This window comes from Heloderma suspectum, chromosome 4 (genome assembly GCF_057233095.1).
Source record: "Heloderma suspectum isolate Gila_16-S chromosome 4, 16-S_ref, whole genome shotgun sequence".
NCBI lineage: Eukaryota > Metazoa > Chordata > Lepidosauria > Squamata > Helodermatidae > Heloderma > Heloderma suspectum.
The window spans coordinates 35,455,755-35,480,853 of record NC_139461.1 but is presented as its reverse complement, the minus strand read 5'-3'; the positions used below and the strand labels follow the sequence as shown (position 1 = coordinate 35,480,853).

General features: G+C 45.1%; 1 protein-coding gene across 1 annotated transcript in view; it reads right to left on the bottom strand.

The window, feature by feature from the left end:
• ANGPT1 (angiopoietin 1) overlaps positions 1-25,099 on the bottom strand; it is a 265,949-nt gene that overhangs the window by 125,947 nt on the left and 114,903 nt on the right. The window lies entirely within an intron of this gene.

The following is a 25,099-nucleotide window of genomic DNA, read 5'->3' as shown; positions in this document are numbered from 1 at the left end:
TGGTGACAGGATGCAAAGCAGTGTCTCTTCTCAAGACCTCAGTGAGTGGGGAAGGAACATAGGCAGTCTTTAAATACCTGGTGCCAAAGCATTTAGGTATCAGTAGAAGCCTTGTCTAATGTTGTCTAGGTGCCTGAGATGAGGGCCCACACAACCTTGGAAAAGCTGCTCCTTTGATTCAAGCACACATGTACATCATCTGACCATTTCTCACTCCATGGCATGCAGCTGAGGAGGTAATGTGCCTCAGTGATTATCTTTGCCAATGTCCGGTGATATGCAGAGATATATGAGAACCCCATTTGGGGGTGGGGGGGGTGAAAACTCAATGGATTTCTCCAGTGCGCCCTGCGGATTTCATTCCATTTCCCCCCTGCTGGCATCAACTTGATTTATACCAAGTAGAGCCAATATGCAGATTCTGGGTTTGTTGGTTTTTAATGGCAGCAATTTGTGCAAAAAATGTGGGAGGGAGTCTTGAAATATGTGTAAACAGTGTCAGGGTTGGGTTTTTTTGTTTGTTTTTTGTTTGGTTTATTCGCAATCTTGCATAAGTACACACAATCACAAGTCCACTCCATGTAGCCCTGCAGAGGCATACTCCCCTCTTGTCAATATCCTTGCCAGTTTACTCCCCTCTATACACTGCTTAGTTTAGCCCAGCAGAGCCATATTCCATACTTGTCAAATAACTTGTCAATTTCCTCCCCACCTTCACTCAGGAAGGCGAAAGATACCAAGACCAGTTAGTGAGCTTCATGGCAAAATTCATTTCATTTATTACATTTCTATACCACCCAATAGCTGAAGCTCTCTGATCAGTTTACAAAGAATGAAAAACCTTTAAAATACAATATTATACATAGAATAAAAACTATTTAAATATAAAAAGAAAGCGCGCGCGCGCACACACACACACACACACACACCCCTAAGCAATTTTAAACAATCAATAATAAGAAAATACAGGACCTGATTAAAACCTTATCATATGCTGCCAAAAGCCTGAGAGTAGAGGAAGGTCTTAACCTGATGCTGAAAAGATAACAATGTTGGCATCAGGTGGGCCTCATTGAGGAGATTGTTCCATAATTGGGGGGCCACCACAGAGAAGGCCCTCAGAGAAGGCCCCTGTGGTCACCCTTGGAGGAGGCACCTGGAAGAACGCTTGAGTTGATGAGCATAGTGAACAGGTAGGTTCATGCCGGGAAAGGTGCTCCATCAGGCACTGTGTGGTCCTGAGCCACAATATGAACTGACATAGGTTCAATGAGGATATGAACCTATCTCCCCAGCCTATCCAACATTGTATCCACTACACCACATGGTATCATTAATTATACTTTGTAGGCCAGGGGTGGGGAACCTGTGGCCCTCCAGATGTTGTTGGATTCCAACTTCCAATGGCTCCACCTACCATGGCAAATGTTTGGGGATAATGGGAATTGTAGTCTTGCAACATCCAGAGTGCTGTAGGCTTCCCACCCCTGTCGTAGGCACTAAGGATGCAGTTGGTGACTATGAGATGCTCACCAGCTCATACCCATGTCATCAGGAAAAAAGATATTGAGTTGATTCTATAAAAAACATACAAGAGAAGCCATAAAGGGATTGCATCATTCCACCCTCTTCCTGGACAGTATTCTTTCATTCTGGGCTGTTCCACCAGCATTGTTGAACTTGCGATTTTTGTAGAACACAAGGCCATTTTTTCCCCTTTTGGTCAGTACTATGATGTGGTCCTTTCACATGCATATATCTTTAGGAATCAATCTTGCCATTCCGAAAACAAAAGTTCAATACGATTTCCCTTGTAAAAATCAATCATCCGATGCACTTTTACACAACAGCTGATTCAACAACCTGTGCGATGAGCCATATAAACAGTCAGTGGGGACGAAATGAACTCTTACCTTTTCCTTGGCCTCTAATGTTGCCTTGGGGACTACCAAAAGTGCCCCAAGCTGTGGATGGAAAACACATTATAAGCATAGTGAACCCACCATTCTGAGAAGCTCCTATTTAGAAACAGAGCAAAAACATGCAATGGAAATACACTGGAAAAGATCACCTGGCATGTGATATTCAGGGACAGGGGGATGGAACTAATCCCCACTTTCCCAAATAAGTTTAGACTGATGACATTTTAACAGCATTGGGCTTGGTTGTATTTCTTAAATCATGTTGATGTGTCCCATCAGATAATTGCTCACAGAATGAACATGTGGCACAGAAGTCCATGTGGAAAACAAAAAATAAACAGAAAGTTTTATAGTGTTCTCAGGACAGTAAATGAGGACTATACGGCTTACCAATTCAAACTATTGAAATTAATCTTATACAGTACAAGGGTTCTATTTGGACCCTTAAGCCTTCCTCCACATGCCCCTTAAGCCTCTGCCATGTGCCCCTGCCAAGAGAGAGGGCCTTCTCAGTGGTGGCACCCCATTCATACCCTCCCAAAACAGGTTAGAACAAAAGCCTACATTGTTATCTTTTCGGTGCCCGGCAAAGACATTTCTTTTCTCCCAGGCATTTTAGAGATCTAGTTCTAGATTTTTCCACAATTCCTGTGCAGTTTGCTGTTTTAAGGGATGGCGTGAGCATCCAGTTGGGGCTTGAACCCCGGCAAGAAGTTGCCGGTTCGGCCCCCCGGATGCCAGTTTGTGGACCTGAGCTCTTGCCTGACTCACGGCATGCTGAGCTGGGCAAGAGTGCTGGCGCCCACTCCCTCAGTGAGCCTCCCGCCCATCACCGAGAGGAGAAGAAGGCAGCACCTCTGACTCTCCTCCTTCCCCCCTCCAGTGGCAGTGGTGCGGGACAGGCTGGTTGTTTTCTGTAAGTGTAAGAGCCTTACAGAAAATGACTGCCGCTGCTGTAGCAGCTGGGGGTGGAGGGAAGAAGGGGGCACCTATCATCCTCTCCACCACCTGCTGGAGGCCAGGGCAACAGGCTGGGGGCTGGCTGCCTAGGCCCTTCTTCCCCGCAGCAGCCCTTGACAGCTGGCATGAGGAAGAGGGGCGATGGCAGCACCTAACACTCTCACCCTGGCCTCCTCTAGAGAAGACCAGGGCAAGAGGCTGGGGGCTGGCTGCCCAGACCCTTTTTCCATGCCCTTGACAGCCAGGGCGAGCACGGAAGCTCGCTGAGCAGGTCTGGGCTGCACAAGCTGCAGGGGGCAGTTCATCAAGCTCCCCCTGCCCCGGATGGAGATGGGCTCAGTCTATCCCTAGCTGTTTTGCATTGTACTGTATTTTATTATTTAAAATATTTGTATTGTATTTTATATTTTTAACTGTTTGTATGGCATTTTAATCTTTCTGCTGTTTGTGATCTGCCAGAGAACATTGGCTTTTGGGTGGATTAAAAATGATGATGATATAATTGTCTGGTATACCTATTGAAATGCCTATTCTATTCTGCTGAAATTAATCTTATGCATGCATTCCAAGGGTTCTCCTGCTCGGATCCTTAGGTTAGCTTCAGACTCCCTCCTCTGTGCCCCTGCTGAAAGAAGCTAGGCAAGTGGCTACAAGAGAGAGGGCCTTCTCAGTGGTGGCCCCCCACTGATGGAATAACTCCACAAAGAGGTTTGCCTGGTGCCTAAATGCTTATCTTTTTGGTGCCAGGCAAAGACATTTCTCTTGTCCCAGGCATTTTAGAGAGCTAGTTCTAGATTTTTATGATTTGATCAATTCCTGTGCAGTGTGTTGTTTTGTACTGTGTTTTATATTTTTAAATATTTGTATTGTATTTTGTATTTTTACCTGTTTGTATGGCATTTTAGTCTTTTAACTGTTTGTAAACTTCCCAAAGAACTTTGGCTGTTGGCTGGCATAGAAATGTAAATAATAATAACAACAACAACAACAACAACAACAATAATACTCTGGTATACCTATTCTATTCATTTGTTAAACATGCTTAGTTCACTTCTGTAGGCTATATTAAATAGTATAGTCATACTCATAGTTATATTCAAGACATTTGAATAAAATCCATTGCCCACCATGTCAGTCAAACTACAGTCAGGAAAGGGAGGCAGGCTGGCAAAGACAACTTCACAAGTATGTTCCCGAACCAGCTGGGCTGATTTCTCGCCCTTCTGTTGGCCATCAACCGCCCCATGTGAGAGACTGAAGAGAGGGAGGTGCCACCAGCTTGCTTGCACATAAGATCAGCTCAAATTTCCCCTTCTGCTGTCTCCCTTTGCAACACTTATAGAGCAACTTATGGGCCTCCAGGTGTTTTTGGACTGCAGCTCCCATCAGCCCTAGCCAGCATTGCCAATGGTGAAGAACCATGGGAGTTCCAATCTCGCAATATCTGGACGATCACATGTTGCCCACCCCTGTTTTATAGAAACCAGTCATTCTGAAGGGGTTCAATATACATTGGACTTAACAGCCAATGTTGGTTGGGTAACTGTGAAAGTCTAGCTTGAGTTGATTCTCAATGTATGCCTAGTTTGCAACTGCACAAGTCACTGTAATGGAGGGAGCAATCCCATGGCCACTAGTCAGCGGCTAGACAGCCATAGGATATGTGGGTTTCCGGGAACTGACAGCAGAGCCTGCACTCCGAGGTTGGTTCCCGGAGAACCGACCTCCCTACCATTCTGTGCTGCCTCACAGGCAGCGCAGATGGCCCTATGCTCCGCACTCAGAAGAGGAGCATGGAGCGGCCAAAATGGGGTGTTCCTGGGGGTGTTCCGGGGTGGGGAAGGCAGAAATGCTGGTACAACACATCCTATGTGTTGATCAGCAGCCTCCTCCCCTGCTCCACCTTCCCACAGCTAGACAGACGAAATCAGCTGTCTTGCTGCAAATGCAGGGCAGGAGAAGCATGGAGGGAACAATCCCCTCCATGCTTTTCCTACCCTGCATTGGATAGGCGGTCACCTCTGAGTTCAGAGGTGGCTGCCTATCCCCAAGGAGGGTCTATTAGCCCCCTGGCAAAGGAGAAGTACAAGCAGAAGGGGCAGGATTGCCGCTTGAGATTGATAGGCATATGGTCAAGGAACACCTAATTACTTTGAATGGGTTCAGATCTCCAGGGCCAGATGAACTGCATCCTAGAGTAATAAAGGAACTGGCAGAAGAACTCTCAGAACCGCTGTCTATTGTCTTTGAGAAATCATGGCGTGAAATCATGGGTGAAGTGCCAGGTGATTGGAGGAAGGCTAATGCTATCCCTATCTTCAAAAAGGGCAAAAAGGAGGAATCTGAGAACTGCACACCAGTCAGTCTGACATCAATCCCTGGGGAAATTCTGGAGCAGATTATAAAGCAATCCATCTGTAAGCCCCTTGAAAACAATGCAGTGATTACTCAAAGCCAAGAGGGATTTGTCAAGAACAAATCCTGCCAGATGAATCTGATCTCATTTTTTGATCAGGTAACCTCCCTTGTGGACTGGAGGAATGCTGTGGACATAATATATCTCAGCTTCAGCAAAGCTTTCGACAAAGTGCCCCATGATCTCCTGATGAGCAAACTAACTCAAAGTGGGTTAGATGAAACAACTATCAGGTGGATCCACAGTTGGCTATAGGATCGGACTCAAAGAGTGCTTATCAATGGGATCTTCTCTAACTGGGGAATGGTAACGAGCAGGGTACCGCAGGGCTCAGTCCTGAGCCCAGTGCTCTTCAACATTTTTATTAATGACTTGGAGGAGGAGGTGCAGGGAATGCTGATCAAATTTGCAGACGATACAAAATTGGGCAGGATAGCTAATACCTTGGAAGACAGAAACAAAATTCAAAGTGATCTGGATAGACTGGAGCGCTGGGCAGAAAACAACCGAATGACATTTAATAGGGATAAATGCCAAGTTCTGCACCTAGGAAAAAGAAACCAAATGCACAGTTACAAGATGGGGAATACTTGGCTCAAAAATACTACACACGAGAAGGATCTTGGAATTGTTGTAGTTCACAAGCCAACAATGTGATGAATATGAGCCAACGATGTGATGTGGCTGCAAAAAAAAGGCAAAGGCTATTTTGGGCTGTGTTAATAGAAGTATAGATTCCAAATCCCGGGAAGTACTAGTTCCCCTCTACTCAGCACTGGTTAGGCCTCATCTGGAGTACTGTGTCCAGTTCTGGGCACCACACTTGAAGAAGGATGCAGACAAACTGGAGAGGGTTCAGAGGAGGGCAACAAAAATGATCAGGGGACTGGAAACAAAGCCCTATGAAGAGAGACTGAAAGAACTGGGCATGTTTAGTCTTGAGAAGAAAAGACTGAGGGGATAGCACTCTTGAAGTACTTGAAAGGTGGTCACAGAGAGGAAGGCCAGGGTCTCTTCTCGATCATCCCAGAGTGCAGAACATGGAATAATGGGCTCAAGTGACAGGAAGCCAGATTCCAGCTGAACATCAGGAAAAACTTCCTGACTGTTAAACAATATCACAATGGAACCAATGACCTAGGGAGGTGGTGGGCTCTCCCACACTGGAGGCATTCAAGATGAAGCTGGACAGCCATCTGTCAGGGATGCTTTGACTTAGATTCCTGCATTGAGCAGGAGGTTGGACTCGACAGTCTTATAGCCCCCTTCCAACCCTACGATTCTATGATTCTATGATTGCATCCTTATTCCTTAGAGGATAGTGTTGTGGGTGAATTTAGACACTTCAGATACTTTATGCCTTTACCAAACTGTTCTTTCTTTGATGGCGCGGCGCCTGCCTACAATGTGCATGCCCTTTTCTTAACTCACACTCCAGATTTTCAGGGCTTTAGCTAAGGACACAGAGGAGGCTAGGGACACAGAAGAGTGACTTCTTGACTGAAGAATAGATAGGCATTGTTGACTAGATGCCAGGATCTCTGGAGTGTTTGCAGATGGAAGAGCTGCTTTTGCTATTGCTATTTTGATCATATTTCCTTGGAGCTCAGTTTACAGCCTGTTAAAATCAACTCAGGGAATGTGACCCTATGCACTGCTGCCTGTGTTATTGCCTTGAATAAGGGTCATTTAAACACACTGAGGATGGAGTCATTTTAGGAAAGAATTTAACAGCAGTCGGGATGTTTTTGATGCAACACACTGTGTGAAGATAATGCCAGTTTGCTATTAGAGACACACATGAGAAGTAAGTGGGCTACATGTGTAATGATGCAACCTGAAAACTATTTAGAGCATTTTCACATGCGAGATTTAGATCATTTGTGTGTGTGTGCTTAAATCAGCTTGTAACAAGAATGTAACCCATACATGTTTGGATGGCACCCAAACTAAACTAAATTGAATTAACATATTATCGACGCGCAAAAGAAGGTCTTCATCAAGATACTGTTAAAAATGGATTTTATTTATATCACACTGGAATGCTAACTTTCAAGTAGGGATGGAGGTGGAGTCCAGTTGGGGGTTCAAACTTGGTGGATTTCTGCCAGCTCGGCCCACCAGACTGGAGCTCGTGGACTGCCACACTTGCCTGACTTGGCATGTGCCGAGTTGGACAAGCACAGCAGGCCCCGCTCCTCCGCCAAGCTGCCATTGGCAGCTTGGCCTTTTCTGTAAAGGCCATTTTTATGTAAATGGTGGCCATAAAGAGGCCCATTTATACAACATTATAGGCGTAAATGGTCTAAATAGGCCATTTAGTCTTACAGCCACCAAATAGTCTTTACAGCCACCATTTTCATAAAATTGGCCTTTATGGATAAGGCCGAGCTTCCCATCAACCCCTTGCACTCTCCTTGCAAGGAAGGAACACATCAGGGGGTTCTGCGGATGCAGAGCAACCGTGCCCCTCTCTGCCCAGCATTGGCAGAGGGAGGTGCGGTTGATCAGTGGCAGCAGCCCCTCGTACTCTCCTTCCTTGCAAGGAGAGCACAAGGAGATGAGAGGCAGCAGGGGCAGGCTTGTGAGGAGCTGCCAGCTCTCACTGAGCACCCACACTGTCCGGCGGCTTGCCCCATGCACTCACCAGGGTCAGGTAAGCAGCGGGGGTCCAGTGAGTGGCACGCAGGGCAGACATGGGAGGGTTCATCCAGCCCTACTTTCAAGACAGCATAGACCTCTCAGTATTATTTTCATTACTGTAATCTACAATATCATATATCTGTATCTTTCTATTCTTTAGTAAAAATAACAAAAGCCCTTACACATTGCCTAGAATGTACATTCAAATTAAAGATCAGATTTGATTTGAAAATCTCTGACTCCTTGGAACAGAGTGATATCATGGTTCCCTATTCTAAAGAAATCCTGAGAACCGTAGTTCTGATTCATGAGGTACAGCAGTGTGGAGATCAATGTACGCGTGGCCCTTGTCATACTTTCTCTAGCCTGAGTGGGCAAGGTGTACAGCCCTGAAGGCTGCATGTGGCATTGGGTGGGCAGTTGGGGGCTGCGCTTGTGGATGTGTGGATGCACCCACACTCATCCATACACAGGCGCATGCACGTGCGTGCACACACACACACACACACACACACTCCCACGCATCCAGATTGCTGGGAGAAAGGAGAGGTTTTACCCTTGAGTTTTTCCCGGTGACCACACTGGGAAGCAAGGCGTGTGGGGATAACTCTCCTTGCACACCCTGTTTTCCAGCATGGGCAGATTCTGCTGGGAAGTGGGAATGTGAGCAGAGTCATGTCCACATGCCTGTTAAGCAGCAGTATCAACAAATCCTGCTGCAAAATGGGTGCATGGGGAATGACACTCTTCACACAACCGTTTCCAAGCAGAACAGCTCCTGCCAGCCCACAAACAAGATGTGGGGATGACATGTGTCCCAGTCACCTGCCAAACAGCTGTATGGTGAGCTGATTCTGCTAGGAAACAGGGTGTGCAAGGAGAATCATCCCTGGATGCCCTGGTTCCCAGTTGGATCAGTTCTACCTGGAAACAGGGCAAACGAGTCATCCATGCTCTCCCTGTTTCCCAGCAGAATTGGTTTTGCTGGGGAACAGGCATGTGAGGACAGTCATAGAATCATAGAATAGTAGGGTTGGAAGGGGCCTTTAAGACCATCCAGTCCAACCCCCTGCTCAGTGCAGGTATCCGAGTCAGAACATTCCTGACAGGTGGCTGTCCAGCCTCGTCTTGAAGGCCTCCAGTGTGGGAGAGCCCACCACCTCCCTAGGTAATTGGTTCCATTGTCGTATTGCTCTAACAGTCAGGAAGTTTTTCCTGATGTTCAGCAGAATCTGGCTTCTTGTAACTTGAGCCCATTATTCTGTGTCCTGCACTCTGGGATGATCGAGAAGAGTTCCTGGCCTTCCTCTCTGTGACAAACTTTCAAGTACTTGAAGAACCTTGAAGTCATCTTGTGTGCTTTTTCCCAGCAGAATGTGATCCCACTAGCCCACTGAACAGCTGTAGGCCCTAACTAGGCCCTAACTAGGCCCTAACTGTAGGCCCTAACAACTGGCTGACTCAGTGCAGGTTGAGTGGGGGGGGGGATAGAGTGGTACACATTGGCACCTTAAGGAATGAAGGTAGGAAAGGAACATTTCTCTGAGCATTAGCCACGTTAGCTGGGGCTGATGAAATCCAAGAACATCAGGGAGTCTACAGGCATTCTATCCCAGCCATCAACCAACCTCTTTAGGTTCACTGGAGGGGCCGCAGGACAGAATACCCTGGGGCCTGGCTGTGTTCACTAGCTCACAGGGTTTATCAGTATGGAGCCTAGTGATGATGCTGTGCTCCCTTTGATACATCTTTACAGCACGTGGACAAATACAAAAGCCAAAGAGGGCAAAGGATGCTATCTTTGGAGTCTGGAGTGTAGTCGGTGAGGCTATGCTCAGCTATGAAATTTTAGCATGCTCTTTCATCACCGACTGATAATTTTCATAATGGTAAGCAGACTGGATATTTTACTTGTGATAGGTTTGCCCAGGGAGAATGAACTGACTGATTAACCAAATATTCTTCATATCACTCACTCATTCACTCACTCACTCACTCAGAGTGCAATCATATGCATGTTTAGACAGACAATGTCCTATAACTACCAGCATCCCTCAGCAGTAGGACTTTTGCAGTCTAAACATGCATAGGATTGCAGCCTTACAATCCTTTCACATGTCTGTTTGCTACATGGTTACATTATATGGTGGCCTAGAATATTATGTAATAATCAAAAGATTATTTCATCCAGCATCCTGTTTCCCACAGCAGTCAATCAGATGCCTGTTGAATCAGGATTGGCTGTTGGGGGTCACCTGACAATCCTCAAGCCTCTGATACTGTAAGTAACATATAGCCATCTTGACTAGTAACCTCTAACAAAATAATTCATCTACATCCTTATCTCTTCTTCTATCCTCTTCCCCAACCATATTCTAGGACTGCCAAATCATAATTTATTAACCACATGTAGCTCCTGAGATGTTTAAGAACATATACCAAAGTAGCCCTGTAAATGGATTATAAACATGTTGGCTGGCTAATCATCTAGTGATGAACTGCCTAACTGATCACTGAATTTAAATAAATGTCCAACTTGCCAAAGCTTCAATATAGGTGCATTTTCAAGATATTGAAGGGATTTTAATGTAACTTACAACTGAAAAAAAGTGAAGGTGACCAATGGTTGTTTAAAGCAAAGGCCATTTTATTAATACTTTCGCAGAACCTAAGCAAAATAAAATAAAGTGTGCCTTCAGCTCACAGCCCCACCAGTCAAAGATTGCCATCACCAATTCACAATGAGCCCCCACCAATCACCTACAATTTTAGTCATTGTGTTGTTAATTTCTCAGCTCCTGTGTCTCATCATTGTCTTCCTGCCACTGATAGGGACAAGGGAACCCACAAAGAGACCGTATCACATCATGGGGTGAGTGTTCCTAGAACTGATGGGGAGAGAGAGGGGAAGGACTTGACACAGGGATGCCGGTTTTGGTAGCAGGCCTATGGTGCACACAACATGCACTGCAACCTATGTTTCTTTGTCATGTAGTGCCTATTAGGCTCAGCGTCAGAACATGACATTCTTAGTCCCTGCTGGTAGGGATGTTGGAGAATTCCGCCACGGACTCCAGTGAGGCTGGATTCTTTAGAATCCGGCCCCCTGGAGTCCATGGCTGAACAGCCTCCCCTCCCTGCCACCCCCCAAAATCCCCCCTGGAACGGACCTACCTGGCAGCGGATGAGGTGGCGGCGGTGACAGTGGTGGCAGCGGCAGCTCCAGCTCGTCTTCCAGCCGCTGCCGGGCTTCTGCAGCCACAAATGGCGGCCATCATAGCGGCCTCCATTTGCGTGCCTGCATTAGGCCATGATAGGCTATGTAAATACTTATGTCGCCTATCACAGCAAAGAGCAGGGGTGCAAATGGTGGCCGCTACTCCATTTGCGCCCCTGCTCTTTGCCATGATAGGCTACGTAAGTAATTACGTAGCCTATCATGGCCTAATGCAGGCACGCAAATGCTTACGTAGCCTATGATGGCTATCACTTATGTAGCCTATTATGGCTTAATGCAAGGACGCAAATGGTGGCCGCTACGATGGCCACCATTTGTGGCCGCAGCAGCCCGGCAGTGGCCAGAAGTCCAGCTGCGGCCGGGCCCGGCCGGTGGCTCCACAGCCTTGCTGCAGAGCGGAGCCGGCTAGGGAGGATTCCGAGGGGGAGGGATGGATCGCCTCCCCCCCACCGCCAAAGCCCCGGATTGGTCTGGAACCAGGTAAGGGATTCGTACATCCCTAGTCCCTAGTGCCCCCTTCTGAAAAACAGCCTGGATCTGAGAGTCAGGTTCTGCTGTTTTCCCACAATGCTCCAGCGCACTGTGGTATATTTAAATGGTGACTCCCAGACCCATCCACACCTGGCACTGCCATCTGCTGCTGCAGGGGGGGGCACCAAGGTAGGAGGGGCTCACCAGAGAGCACTTTGCTGAGGGCCTCCTCAAAACTGGAGCCAGCCCTGATTAGAGATACTAGCAATAGCATATTCACAGCCCACAAGCTATGTGAGCCTGGATCGTTTCCACAGACTTCCTCCATTTCTTACCTCCAAGTCTGTTCTGTGCAGATATTTTTTACAGAAATAAATCTGTACAGATTCCCTTCTTTCTTTTTCACATTGCTTTAAAATATTACACCTTTTAATGCAAATTTTTTTAAAAAATTGTACACTTTTTTTCTATACATCCACCCATCCACTAAAGCGAGTTTGTGTGCATTTTTGAAAGGTACGCATTTTTTCTTGGCACATGTTTTCAAATGTACACATTTTCCTGTTCCATGGAATGCACTGCAAGTCCAGAAATCCATGAATTTCCAAACACAAAATGCATTTCGTCTGCAGTGCGGATTGAAGAAATCTATTGTACAAAATCCAACAGAGCGGATTTCTCACACACCCCATTTCAGCAAGAAGCGGCTCTTTTCTAATATCACAGAGAGGCCCGGCAGGCAGAGCCATCACAGCCCCTCTGGTAGTCACTGGCAGAGCTACAGTTTATGAGAGATGTATGGCCGAGTACAAAATGAGAGCAGCGTCGAGAAAAGGCATAGCTTGACGTTATCACACTCTGAGTTTTCCTGCCCAGCTTTAGCCAGGTTTTCAAAAAGTAACTTTAAACATCTACTGCCATTCATTTTCAATTAAGTGTCAAATGCTTCAGCAGTGGTAGTATGTTCCATTGTGAACAGTAAGCAGTGTGCATAAGGGCCAGATATGCCTTGATTTAGGGACTGAAGGAGAAAGTACAACGGCAATGTGCAGCATGGGATTTAATATGGATGATTCCTTTCATCTTTATCTAGCTGCTGCTCCTGCCAGATGCCAGACTGTTAAATGCTGATAAATTACATTGGCTGAGGTCAAGAAAGATTTGTAATGAATTTGATTGCCCAAGTTCACCTCCTACCAATCTTTTTAAAACACACACACACACACATTTGCAGGGGAGTGAATGGGGAGGGAATGGAGCTGTCCCTCCAGGACAAATATTTTATGAACTTCAATGATCAAGATCTGATTTTTCAGCTCAGTGAAAGGGCAGAAACTATTGGAGGGACCAAGATACTAGCTCAGAAATCTCACAAGCTTTGCCCACATTAATATTGTGTTGACCAGTGTTGTTATTCCATGTGGCTTTCTAAAGGCCCTTCCACATAAATGTAGTAGTCCAGATATTTAGCAACTTGCTACTGGGTTATTGTTGCTGTTGTTCAGTCGTTCACTCTTCGTGACCCCATGGACCATAGCACGCTAGGCCTTCCTGTCCTGCATTCTCTCCCAGAGTGTGCTCAAGTCCAATGAGCAGTCAGGGTTGATTTCCTTTCGGATTGACTGATTTGACCTCCTTGCAGTCCAGGGGACTCGTAAGAGTCTTCTCCAGCACCACAGTTTGAAAGCATCGATTCTTTGGCGCTCAGCCTTCCTTACAGTCCAGCTCTCACAGCCATACATTGCTACTGGGAAAACCATAGCTTTGATTATACAAACCTTTGTTGGCAAGGTGATGTCTCTGCAAGGTATTATATTTGTGTGGCATGATTAAGAGAAAAAAAAATTCCCCATAGAAATGGATGACTGTAGCATTACCCTACAGTTTCCACAAACATCAGAACTGGTAGGGGATGGTTTGAGTTTGTTTTTATGGTTTTTGTTTTATGGCTTATCCAATAACCGAGTTACTGGATGGTTGTGGGAACTGTGGGGTAATGCTACAGTCATCCATGTCTATGGGGATTGTTTTTTCTTAATGATGCCACACAAATATAATGGCTTGGATCCTAAGGTAAGTCAGCTTAAGGAAGTTCACAGAAGAACAGTTTCCCATCCCTGCAGCCACTTCCTTCATTGAAACTCTCTCCAAAGGGATGTGCGGACTGTGTAAAATCCACTCTGTCTGTGTTTTGCAGATTGTCCGGCACCTTTTGTTCTGTCATCCGCTCACAGACAAATGTGGATTTTTTCCCATCATGCATTAAAATACGCAAATAATTCCGTAAGAGGTTTCGTAAGAATGTACATCATTCACCTTAGTATGAAATATTTAGCTATTGTCCCCCATTCTATTCAACTTCTCCTCAGCAGAAACTTGCATATTTTACTAGGAATAAATATGTGTAAATTTTGGGAAAGTACAAAAATCATCTGACAGTCCATGGACTCTGTGCAGCCTGAGGGGTCGCTCTGCAGCAGATTCCGCAGGTTCGGTTCTTAGAAATCTGAACTCATTTTAGTTCATCTTGAATTTCTCCAGCAAACTAGGGGTTCCTCGTGAACCATGTGGGAAAGGGCAAGGGGAGGTTGCTAGAGGAGGGGGGAATTGTCCAAATTGGACAGAACTCTATAATTGGGTAGATCCCTGATCCTCTGGAGAGGCTGCGGGGGGGGGGGATGTAGTTGGCAGGGGTGAAGAGAGAACAGGAAACTTTCCTTCCATGAACTTCCTTAAGTTAAAGTATCTTGGGATCCAAGGCCATTTGCTACATTGGCATGGAAATCCTGGCTGACCGTCAAAGGGCCATACGTTAGGGTCCGCAGCCCATTTGCTCTTTCTTGGCTCCTCCCACTAGTCACTAAATAAACCAGAAGTGGTCAGCTTACTGTGTCATCCACACCCAGGATCCTGGCTTGTTATGCCCTTAACTAGCTAGGGTTCTAAAACAGGGTTTGTTCCTGGCTTGCAAATCCTAGCTTCTCTGGGAGCAACAAGCCAGAATCCTAGGTTAGATGTCATGCATTTCTGGTTTCTTTAGTTGGTCACGTTAGCAGGAGGAGCCAAGCGGAAGTGAACAGGCTGAGTGTACCAGCTCTAGGGGTGGTGGAGGAGTCCATTTGGGAGCTTGAGCTCAGCAGTTTACCACCAACTCAGCCCCCCAGACTGGAGTCCGCAGATTGCTACACTTGCCCAACTCAGTGCGCGCCAAGTCGGGCAAGCTTGGCAGGCCCCACTACTCCATCAAGCCACCATTCTGTGCAACATGGCAGCTTGGCCTTTTCTGTAGAGGCCCATTTATGCAACATTACATGCATAAATGGTCTATTCAGATCATTTATGCCTGTAATGTTGCATAAATTGGCCTCTTTATGGCTGCCATTTACACAAAATCGGCCTTTATGGGAAAGGCCAAGCTGCCATTTTGCACAGAACGGAGGCTTGGTGGAGGAGCAGAATGCTGCACACTGCTTGCCAGGTGCCCGTGGACTGCCTGTGGCTCACTGGGAGTGGAGAGCAGGGTCAAACATTTGGCGGGGGTTCAGAGAGCAGTGGGCAGTATGGATGGGGATGAGTTCACTCATCCCTACACAGCTCATTCATGGTAAGCTCAAATTTGCCAGAATTGGAATCCAGGCTTAGCATTCCATGTGAATGCAGCCATTGCGTCAGGGCAACAATAACTACAGTAATGCATAAAATGAATGAGCTAAAATAACAATGTCTTCAAAGGAGATGGTGTTGGGCTGTTTGCCTTCCTCAATCTTCTCATACAAGCATGCCCCACCCCTTTTTTGGATGTATGGGCAGGGAAATATCAACACAATTTCTGAATAGATAGTGCCTTAAAAGACTTCCCTAAATTAGTCCTTGATTAAATAACTAAATGATGCACTTAGTCCAGAACAGATCTTAAATATATGTAAGTTAAGTCTCACTAAGCCCATCATTTGTGCACTTCCACTACCATGACATTTTGTCAGTTTCAAGATTCAACTGCCTTTGAATTAGGGGTGTACAGATTCCCCACCGTCCGTTCCAGTGGGGAATCCATGAGGGGTGGGGAGGCAATCCGTCCCCCCCCCCGAATCCTCTGGAGTGGCTCCAACATTGTTATCTTTTTGGTGCCAGGTTAAGACCTTTCTCTTCTCCCAGGCATTTGGCAGCATATGATATGATAAGTTTTAATTGATCCTGGAATGGCTTATGGTTATGGTTGTTTGCTTTGAGACTGCTTGTTTGAAGTTATTTTAGATATACATTCTTTTGTGTATATTGTCTGTTTGTGTGTTTTTTATGTAAATGGCTTTTAATCTCTGTATACTGTATTTTTAATGTTTTTAATCTTTGTAAACTCCTCACTCAGAGAGTTTTAGCTATTGGGCAGTATAGAAATGTAATAAATAAATAAATAAACTTAAAAGTGTGATTTTTCAAATGAGCCAATGTTTTTCATGATCCACCCAGAAGTTGTCCAGAGATAGGGAGTGGGGTGGGGTATTTTTCCAAGTCTTCAGGGCAGCTAAGAGAAATTCTCCTAGTTATTCTGAATTTTTGTGTGTGAAAGAACTTCAGTCATAAGTCAGTCCAAAGTAAGCGTGGGTCTCTAAAGTAAGCATGGCTCTCCCACCTATACCCTTATGTGCTAAAGCAACCAGATCAATCATCATTAATGGTAGCTCACTAGGCTGGGTCTGAGTCTCACCCTCAGACACCATGAGGTTCCTGGCTGAAACCCCAGGGCTTCTGATGGGCTTCCATGGAACTCATAGAATGTTGATTCTGCATGAAAAGCTTTCTTTTGCATCTTAATATTATTTCTTCCATTTCCTTATAGCTTTCCTTTCTTCTTCAGTAAATGAGTTCCTACCTAAATCAACATTTATTTATTCTTTTGCTTTACATTACCTTGGAAAGCTCCCTGAATAATGGTATGGATGCTCTTGTAATTAAATTCAGCAGGATCTGCTTTCTGTAAACACTCATTACATTGAATCTGGGCTTTCAACAATGTGGTATTACTCAGCAGCTCCGTAATAAAGCTCCAACATTCTCAGACATAAAACTGTCATTCTCAGACATAAAACTTGAATATTATTGTTTAATAAACATTCCAGAAGATCATACATTAGGACTAACTGATTTTTGCTGTCGATGTTTACTGAACAATCTTTATAGAAGTCACCCAAATACTAATGATTAAAATGTTAACAAAAATGTTTGGACATGAGCGAAGTTAGTGGCTTCTGGCATATGGCTATAAAATAATGTAAGAGTTAGTCTCTCTTACTTTGATCAAGCATTAGTCAGTGTAGTTTACACTTACTCGTTTTCCTGGAAGAAGTAGTGTCCAGTTGACATTGAGCTCCCAAATGTCACAGCTGAAGTGTAATGCAAGAAAAAACTTTTTCCAGATGAAAACCTCAGCCCTAGCCAGAATTGTCAATGATGCCAGATGATGGGAGTTGTAGGTCAAAACATCTGGAGGAACACAACTTCCCCACCATTGCTATACACTGTATAGTATACAGCATGGTTTGAATTTTGATGAACAGTGGTAGACTGCTATGGCAAAGGGAGACTCCTCTGAGCCGCAGCTGGTAGGAGACAAGCCCAGGATGACCTGAGCTGGCTGCATGCTAGAATAACATCAGGAACCTGGACACAACTAAGGAGCTTCATCAGGGTGCAAGTAGTTCAGTACATAGCCCACAATCCTGCAGCAGAGACCAAAAGGAATGAGTTGCCTCAGCAGTGGCTTACTGCAGCTGCCAGAGCTTTATATTCTGGCTTGGGGCATCAGAACAGAAGCTCCTCCTTCCCAGTGCTGCAACATTCCAGTTAAAGGGCCATTTGTGAGATTGTCTGCCTCAGGTGTAAAAATATACGGCTCGGGTCCAGGTTATCTGAAAGACCATATTCTCTCCTATGAGCCTACTCGTGCCTTGAGATCTTCAGGGGAGGCCCTTCTCACGGTCCCACCACCATCACAGGAACGTCTGGTGGGAACATGGGAGAGGGCGTTCTCAGTGGCTGCCCCAAGGCTCTGGAATTCCCTTCCCAGGGAGGCGAGAGTGGCACCCTCCTTGGTATGCTTTTGCAGGCACATAGAAACCTTTTTCTTCCAGCAGGCCTTTGGGGATAGCTAGTCTGGACCTGTGAGAATGTGATGGATGGATGCTATGGTTATATTTCTTGTTGTCTTTTAACATTTTGATATTTTATAAAATGTTACGATTGTTGATGATTTAATTATATTTTTAACTGTTAACTTTTGTATACTTCTATTTATAGGTTTTAACTGTAGAAGTTTTAATGTTGTAAAGCTGCCTTGAGTAATAATAATAATAATAATAATAATAATAATAATAATAGGCAGTGGGAGCTTGCAGGGACTTAGCCAATGGAGGCTCGGCAGGGGTTTGCGGTCTTCAGAGGAGATGGTAGTCTATTGCTCCGCATATGTAGAAAGGGCACAAGAGACTCGGTGCCGGGTCTAGTGCCAGCTGGTCTAGTTGGGATGGGGACAGGTCCGTCTTCTTCTTGGAGCCACTACTGCTCAGGTAGGGATGTCAGAGAATTTCGCCATGAATCTCGGGGAGGCCGAATGCCAGAGCATTCGGCCCCCCGAAATCGGTGGCGAAACGGTCTGCCCCCCCGCCCCGCCCCCCCCCCGGGACGGGACTTACCTTTGGCGAATCTCCCTGGTGGCGGCGGCTCCGGCAGCGGTGCAGCGGCGCGGCGGCGGTGACTGCAGCGGCCGGTCTTTCGACCGGCTGCCACCGCCACCATTTCCAGTTAAAAAAAAAAAATGTGATAGGCTACGTAAAGATTTACGTAGCCTATCACAGCTAGATTTTCAAAAAATACCGTGATAGGCTACGTAAATGTTTACGTAGCCTATCACGGCTGAGTGGGGGGGGAACCGTGCATACGCAAATGGCGGCGCCCATGGGCGCCACCATTTGCATTCCTTATTTTGGCATGTGTAGTCTACGTAAACATTTACATAGACTATGGCAAAAATAAGGGGAACGCAAGTAGCATATGCTATTTGCGTTCCCCTTATTTTCGCCGTAGTCTACGTAAATGTTTACGTAGACTACACATGCCAAAATAAGGAAAGCAAATGGTGGCGCCCATGGGCGCCGCCATTTGCATATGCACGGTTCCCCCCCCACTCAGCCGTGATAGGCTACGTAAACATTTACGTAGCCTATCACGGTATTTTTTGAAAATCTAGCTGTGATAGGCTACGTAAATCTTTACGTAGCCTATCACATTTTTTTTTTTTTAACTGGAAATGGTGGCGGTGGCAGCCGGTCGAAAGAGGTTTAACTGGTTGCAGTTAAACCTCAAAAAAAAAACCCCAAGATTATGGCAACCAGCTGGATTGATAACTGGCAAACAGAGGGAGAAAACGTGGAGGCGGTGGCAGACTTTGTCTTTCTGGGCGCAAAGATTACTGCAGACGCTGACTGCAGCCAGGATATGAGAAGACGTTTACTTCTTGGGAGGAGAGCAATGACAAATCTTGATAAAATAGTTAAGAGCAGAGACATCAGACTGACAACAAAGGTCCGCATAGTGAAAGCAATGGTATTCCTATTCCCCGTAGTAACCTATGGCTGCGAGAGCTGGACCATAAGGAAGGCTGAGCAAAGGAAGATAGATGCTTTTGAACTGTGGTGTTGGAGGAAAATTCTGAGAGTGCCTTGGACTGCAAGAAGATCAAACCAGTCCATACTCCAGGAAATAAAGCCAGACTGCTCACTTGAGGGAATGATATTAAAGGCAAAACTGAAGTACTTTGGCCTAGGGATGGGGGAGAATTTCTCCCCGAAACTTCGGGGGGCCGAGTGCCAATGTGTTCGGCCCCCTGAACAAGTTTCGGGGAGAAATCCTCCAAACCCCCCCTGCCCCCCGCACCCCCCCCCCGGGACGGGACTTACCTTCACCGAATGTCCCTCCCGGCAGCGGGTCCGGCTGGCGGTTCGGCGGGTGTTCGAGCGGGGCGGGAGTGGCAGCCGGTCTTTTGACCAGCTGCCGCCGCCGCCATTGCAATAAAAGAAAAAAAAAACGCCCCCTGATAGGCTACGTAACGATTAACGTAGCCTATCACAGCTAGATTTGCAAAGTCAGCCGTGATAGGCTACGTCAATCATCACGTAGCCTATCAAGGGTGACTTTAAAAAAAAAAAAAAGTGCATACGGATAATGGCGGCCCCCATAGGGAGCCGCCATTCCCGTTCCTTATTTGGTCGCTGTAGTCTACGTAAAGATTTACGTAGACTACGGCGAAAATAAGGGCAACGCTATTTGCGTTGCCCTTATTTTCGCCGTAGTCTATGTAAACATTTACGTAGACTACAGCGACTAAATAAGGAACGCGAATGGCAGCTCCCTATGGGGGCCGCCATTATCCGTACGCACTTTTTTTTTTAAAGTCACCCTTGATAGGCTACGTGATGATTGACGTAGCCTATCATGGCTGACTTTGCAGATCTAGCCGTGATAGGCTACGTGAATCGTCACGTAGCCTATCAGGGGGCGTCTTTGTTTTTTTTTTTAAACTTTCGCGTTCGCGGCCGGGCGAGGCGGGAAGCCTCCCCCCCAGCCTGAATTTCGGCCGGGCCGAGGCAGGAAGCCTCCCCCCCCGGCCGGAACTTCGCGGGGGGAGCAGTGAAGCGCCTCCCCCCCACCGCGAACATCCTTCGAGGACAGGTAAGCGACTTTCGTCCACCCCTACTTTGGCCACATAATGAGAAGACAGGATACCCTGGAGAAGATGCTGATGCTAGGGAAAGTGGAAGGCAAAACGAAGAGGGGCCGACCAGGGGCAAGATGGATGGATGATATTCTGGAGGTGATGGACTCGATCTTGGTGGACCTGGGGGTGGCAATGGCTGACAGGAAGCTCTGGCGTGGGCTGGTCCATGAAGTCATGAAGAGTCAGAAGTGACTGAGCGAATAAACAACAACAAAAGCCTAGAATGCACTGGATTGATGAACATTGAACATGTTATTTTCTCAGTACATTTTCTGTGCAACTCTTACACTGGGATGAGCAGATAATTCTATTTCTGGTCAATGTCATTTTCACATGTGTTCACCCATACATTAATTCCATCCCATTTCCAAATTTTATTTACTTGTATTTATTTTATTCCAGATTAATCTGCAATTAAACAAATATTGACATGAAAATGAAAAATGGAGGAGCTTAGCAGGAATCCCATTATGGGGGGGGGGGGTGTAAATGCCTAGCATGGTCCTTGCCCACAACTGTTTAGTTATTTGTTGTATTTCTATACCATCCCAAAGCTGAAGGTCTCTGAGTGATTCACAGAAGTTATAACCATAAAATACAATATGATAAAAGAATATACAACTTTTAAAAGTTTAAAACTACAATATAAAACCAAAGTAAAAGACAAAAACAATTACAAGCAGAATGAACCATGCAACACAGGCAATGATATCAATGTGAGTAATTTATTCAGGTTCCAGAATGCAGTTTATTGGGTTAACTCAGTGCACCATTTTGAGATTCCACTAGAACAGAAGTTCTCAAACTGGGGTCTGTGAGGTCCATTCAGGTGGTCGGTGGAAAGGTTGTAGAACAGTCAATAATATTGATTGATTGATTGATTGATTGCATTTCTATACTGCCCCATAGCCAAAGCTCTCTGGGCAGTTTACAAAAGTTAAAATATTAAATACAATATAAAAAGTTTAAAAGCCATTTACAAAAAAGCACATAAAAGCACACAGACAATATACACAAAGAACATATAACTAAAAACAACACTGAATTGTCAGTCATAACTAAAGACACATCCAGGACTGATTAAAACTCTTCATGTGCTGCCAAATGCCTGGGAAAAGAGGTAGGTCTTAACCTGGCACTGAAAAGATAATAATGTTGGTGCCAGGCAGACCTCATCAGGGAGCTTGTGCCACAGATGGGGGGCAACCACAGAGACAGCACTGTCCCTCATTGCTGCCTTCCAAGCTTCCCTTGGAGGAGGTACTCAGAGGAGGGCCTTAGATGCTTGAATGTAGCATATGGGTAGGTTCATTTTGGGAGAGGAGTGCCATCAGGTATTGCATTGCAGTCCCAAGCCATATAAGGCTTTATAAAACCAGCACCTTGAATTGAGCTCAGAAGCATATAGGCAACCAGTGCAAGCAGGCCAGAGTCGGTCTTATAAGTTCGGACCTTCTGGTACCTGTTAGCAATCTGGCCACTGCATTTTGCACAAGCTGCAGCTTCTGAACCATCTTCAAAAGCAGCCTGACATAGAGTGCATTGCAGTAATCTAACTTGGAGATTACCAGAGCATAGACAACTGAAGCCAGGTCATCCCTGCCCAGATAGGAGCATAGCTGGGCCACCAACCGAAGTTGGTAGAAGGCACTCTGTGCCACTGAGGCCACCTGAGCCTCAAGTGACAAAGACAGTTCCAGGAGGACTCCCAAGCTATGGACCTGCTCCTTCAGGGAGAGTGCAACTCCATCCAGAACAGGTTGAGCACTCTCCATCCGGTCAGCAGAACCACCCACCAGCAGCATCTCAGTCTTGTCTGGACTGAGTTTCAGTTTATTAGCCCTCATCCAGTCCATTGTCACAGCCAGGCACTGATTCAGCACATCCACAGCCTCACCTGAAGAAGATGAAAAGGAGAAATAGAGCTGCATGTCATCAACATACTGATGACAACACACTCCAAGACACCGGATGACTGCACTCAACAAGTACAATAATGCCTGTACTTGTCCCTGCACTTGATTTAATTTTTCTCAATGTGGAGATCAAGGACATTGGTTTCTACTAGGCCTGGATTACTGAGCAGGCTAACAAGGCCTTGTCTTAAGTCCCTTGGTTTTCATAACACAGCACTGGTGCGCTCTTACAAATTTTTCCCTAAAAATTTGCCAGCTGATTTCACAGACCTTTGCTCACAAAAACAAGCACTTTCTTTGCGCCAGAAAGGCAAAACCACTGCTATTAAAATATGAGCTATGTGTGTGCTTTGATTTTATTAAGTTTACTGAGTGATCTAAGACTCACAGCAATTTTCAAATGGACTGCATGGGGAAAAAGGTAAAGAACTGTTGCTCTAGGATTAAGTTAATACACCACTGCTTATGAGAAAGGTTAGGCTGTAACATGCAATGCCAACCAGTGAGCTTCATGGTTGAGTGTATGTTTCTCATACTCACATCCAACACTATGTTGTCCCCCCCCCCCCGCAATTAAGCCCACTTATCTTTGTAAAGGCTGAATCATCGGCATAATTTAAAAAATCACACCCATCCAATGGGGATTTTTTAGAGTTACCAGCTGATTTACCAGTAAAAAAACCCCTACGGAACTGCAGTCAACCACCCATTTTTACCTCTGCCATGATAATAAACATACTGAGAGCATTTATCTGAGTGTTCACATATGTATATGGGATCACACATACAAATAAACAGATGGTGTTTATTTGAATGTACAATCATTGAAATAAACACAGCTGCATTTGGAGTATGCCATTTCCAAATGGGTTGTTTCCAATCCAAAAGACTTGCCATGGTTCAAACACACTTGTGTTCAACAAAGATATCACCTTAGGGCAACACTGCCGGGGGGGAGGGGTATCAAAATTGTATGTACAGTTCATTCAGGAAGAAATGTTAAATTTGCCTGTGAAAAGGAAGTTGTTTCCTATGTTATCATCACATAACTATGGTCAAAATCCCTTATTTTTCCTATTGCGTTATATTAGGAATTAGTGAACTGCTTACTATTGAGTCAGAGATGTTCAGAACATTGGATTTGGTAACCAGGACAATCTACTTGAACTGGAAGCAATTCCCCATGATCTTCGGCAGATGGCTTTTGTAGCCCTACCCCTTTCAATTTTGATGAAGGAAAAATGTTTGTGGAACAGCTAAACAAACTGCAGGACGATAAGATGTGTTTCTTTGCTTTTCAGCCATGTCCTAGATGCTTATCACAGCTCGGTGCAAAACAAAAAATCAGGATCCATTATATCTGCTCAGCTCTTCTGAAATCCTTTAACAAGTGATGTCAGACAATAAGGCTTATAGTTTCCATATTCAGAGTTTGTACTTGTCCATGACGATATGGCTCTGCATTTTGTTAGCTTCATAGGCAAACTTCTGCAGAGCGATAATTTTAAATAAACTACAGTACAATTGGGTATATTTCAAATACTGAGCTTCCCCCTCAACCTAACAGAGTTAGGAGTGAGAAAGACCTCCCATAAGAGTTTAAATCAAGATGATGGCACATCTACAATGCTTAAATTCACTTCAGTTGAAGAAGCCACTCCTCATCTGTGGAGATCAGCTCTCTCTGCTGAAATAAATGGAGGCTTCCCATGCATGCCAGTGTGGTATGGACACATCTCGGGGGTAGAATTATAACTTGAGAAGAAGATGGACTCCCACAGATGATATGTGACCACTGCGATGAATCCACCATAATAATCTAGACTAGTACAGTGTGTCACAAGCACAAAACAAGAACTAGCAATGTTAAGAACTGGAAAGTTGTGCAGAGTGAATAACTCAAGTCATCTTAGTGATGAACTCATCAATCAAGTCACAAAACATATAACAAGTATATATGTAGCATATGGTCAAGAAATTAAGCATTTGTACAATGGGTAGATTTTCCTATCCTGTCTTAGAAGACAGGCAAGAAAAAAAAAACAACCTTTAAGGTGGAGGACACCTAACATAAGTAACAGCTTAAATTACTGAGACCCCAACATAGCAGTAACTAGGTAGGTTGGGCCCACCCTTTCAAATAACTAGATACGCCAGGGCCCCATGAGCCTGCCCTGAATTCTACCCCAACCCATTCACTACCAATGTATATCAAAATCAGGGCACAAGTCACTTGCTACCTCTTTCTCACTCTGAACTTTATTCACATGGAACATTTGTTTTTTGTCTAATAGAATATACAAAGATAAGATCTGAAGTTATTATTAATTCCTCTTTTCACTATACAAAGTGCTTTACGATCATTGCCACATTTATTCTGATAATATCACAATGATGTTAGGTATCAGTGGATGTCCTCCATTCCAGTTAGTAATTGTTCCATGAGTGAGCTTTCTGCTTGTGTTCTACTCTGCCTCCTTCTGGTTTAAGTCTGAAACATTTCTAACATTAATTTCATACTGTCCTTTCCTCCTTTGCTCTCAGATGACCTTGTGTGTTTTATTGCTAGGATGTCATTATGAAACATTTATTCTTCAAAGGAATTCTCAAGTAGCTAGAAACTAGGAATACCTGTTTGTTTGTTGCTGTGATATAATGAGTGCATACATGGCACTGTGGTGTGATTGTGAGATGGTATCAAGTCAATATTCCTTTGCATGTGGAGTGGAGCTTTAATCAGTGAGCACATGTACTCATGTGCAA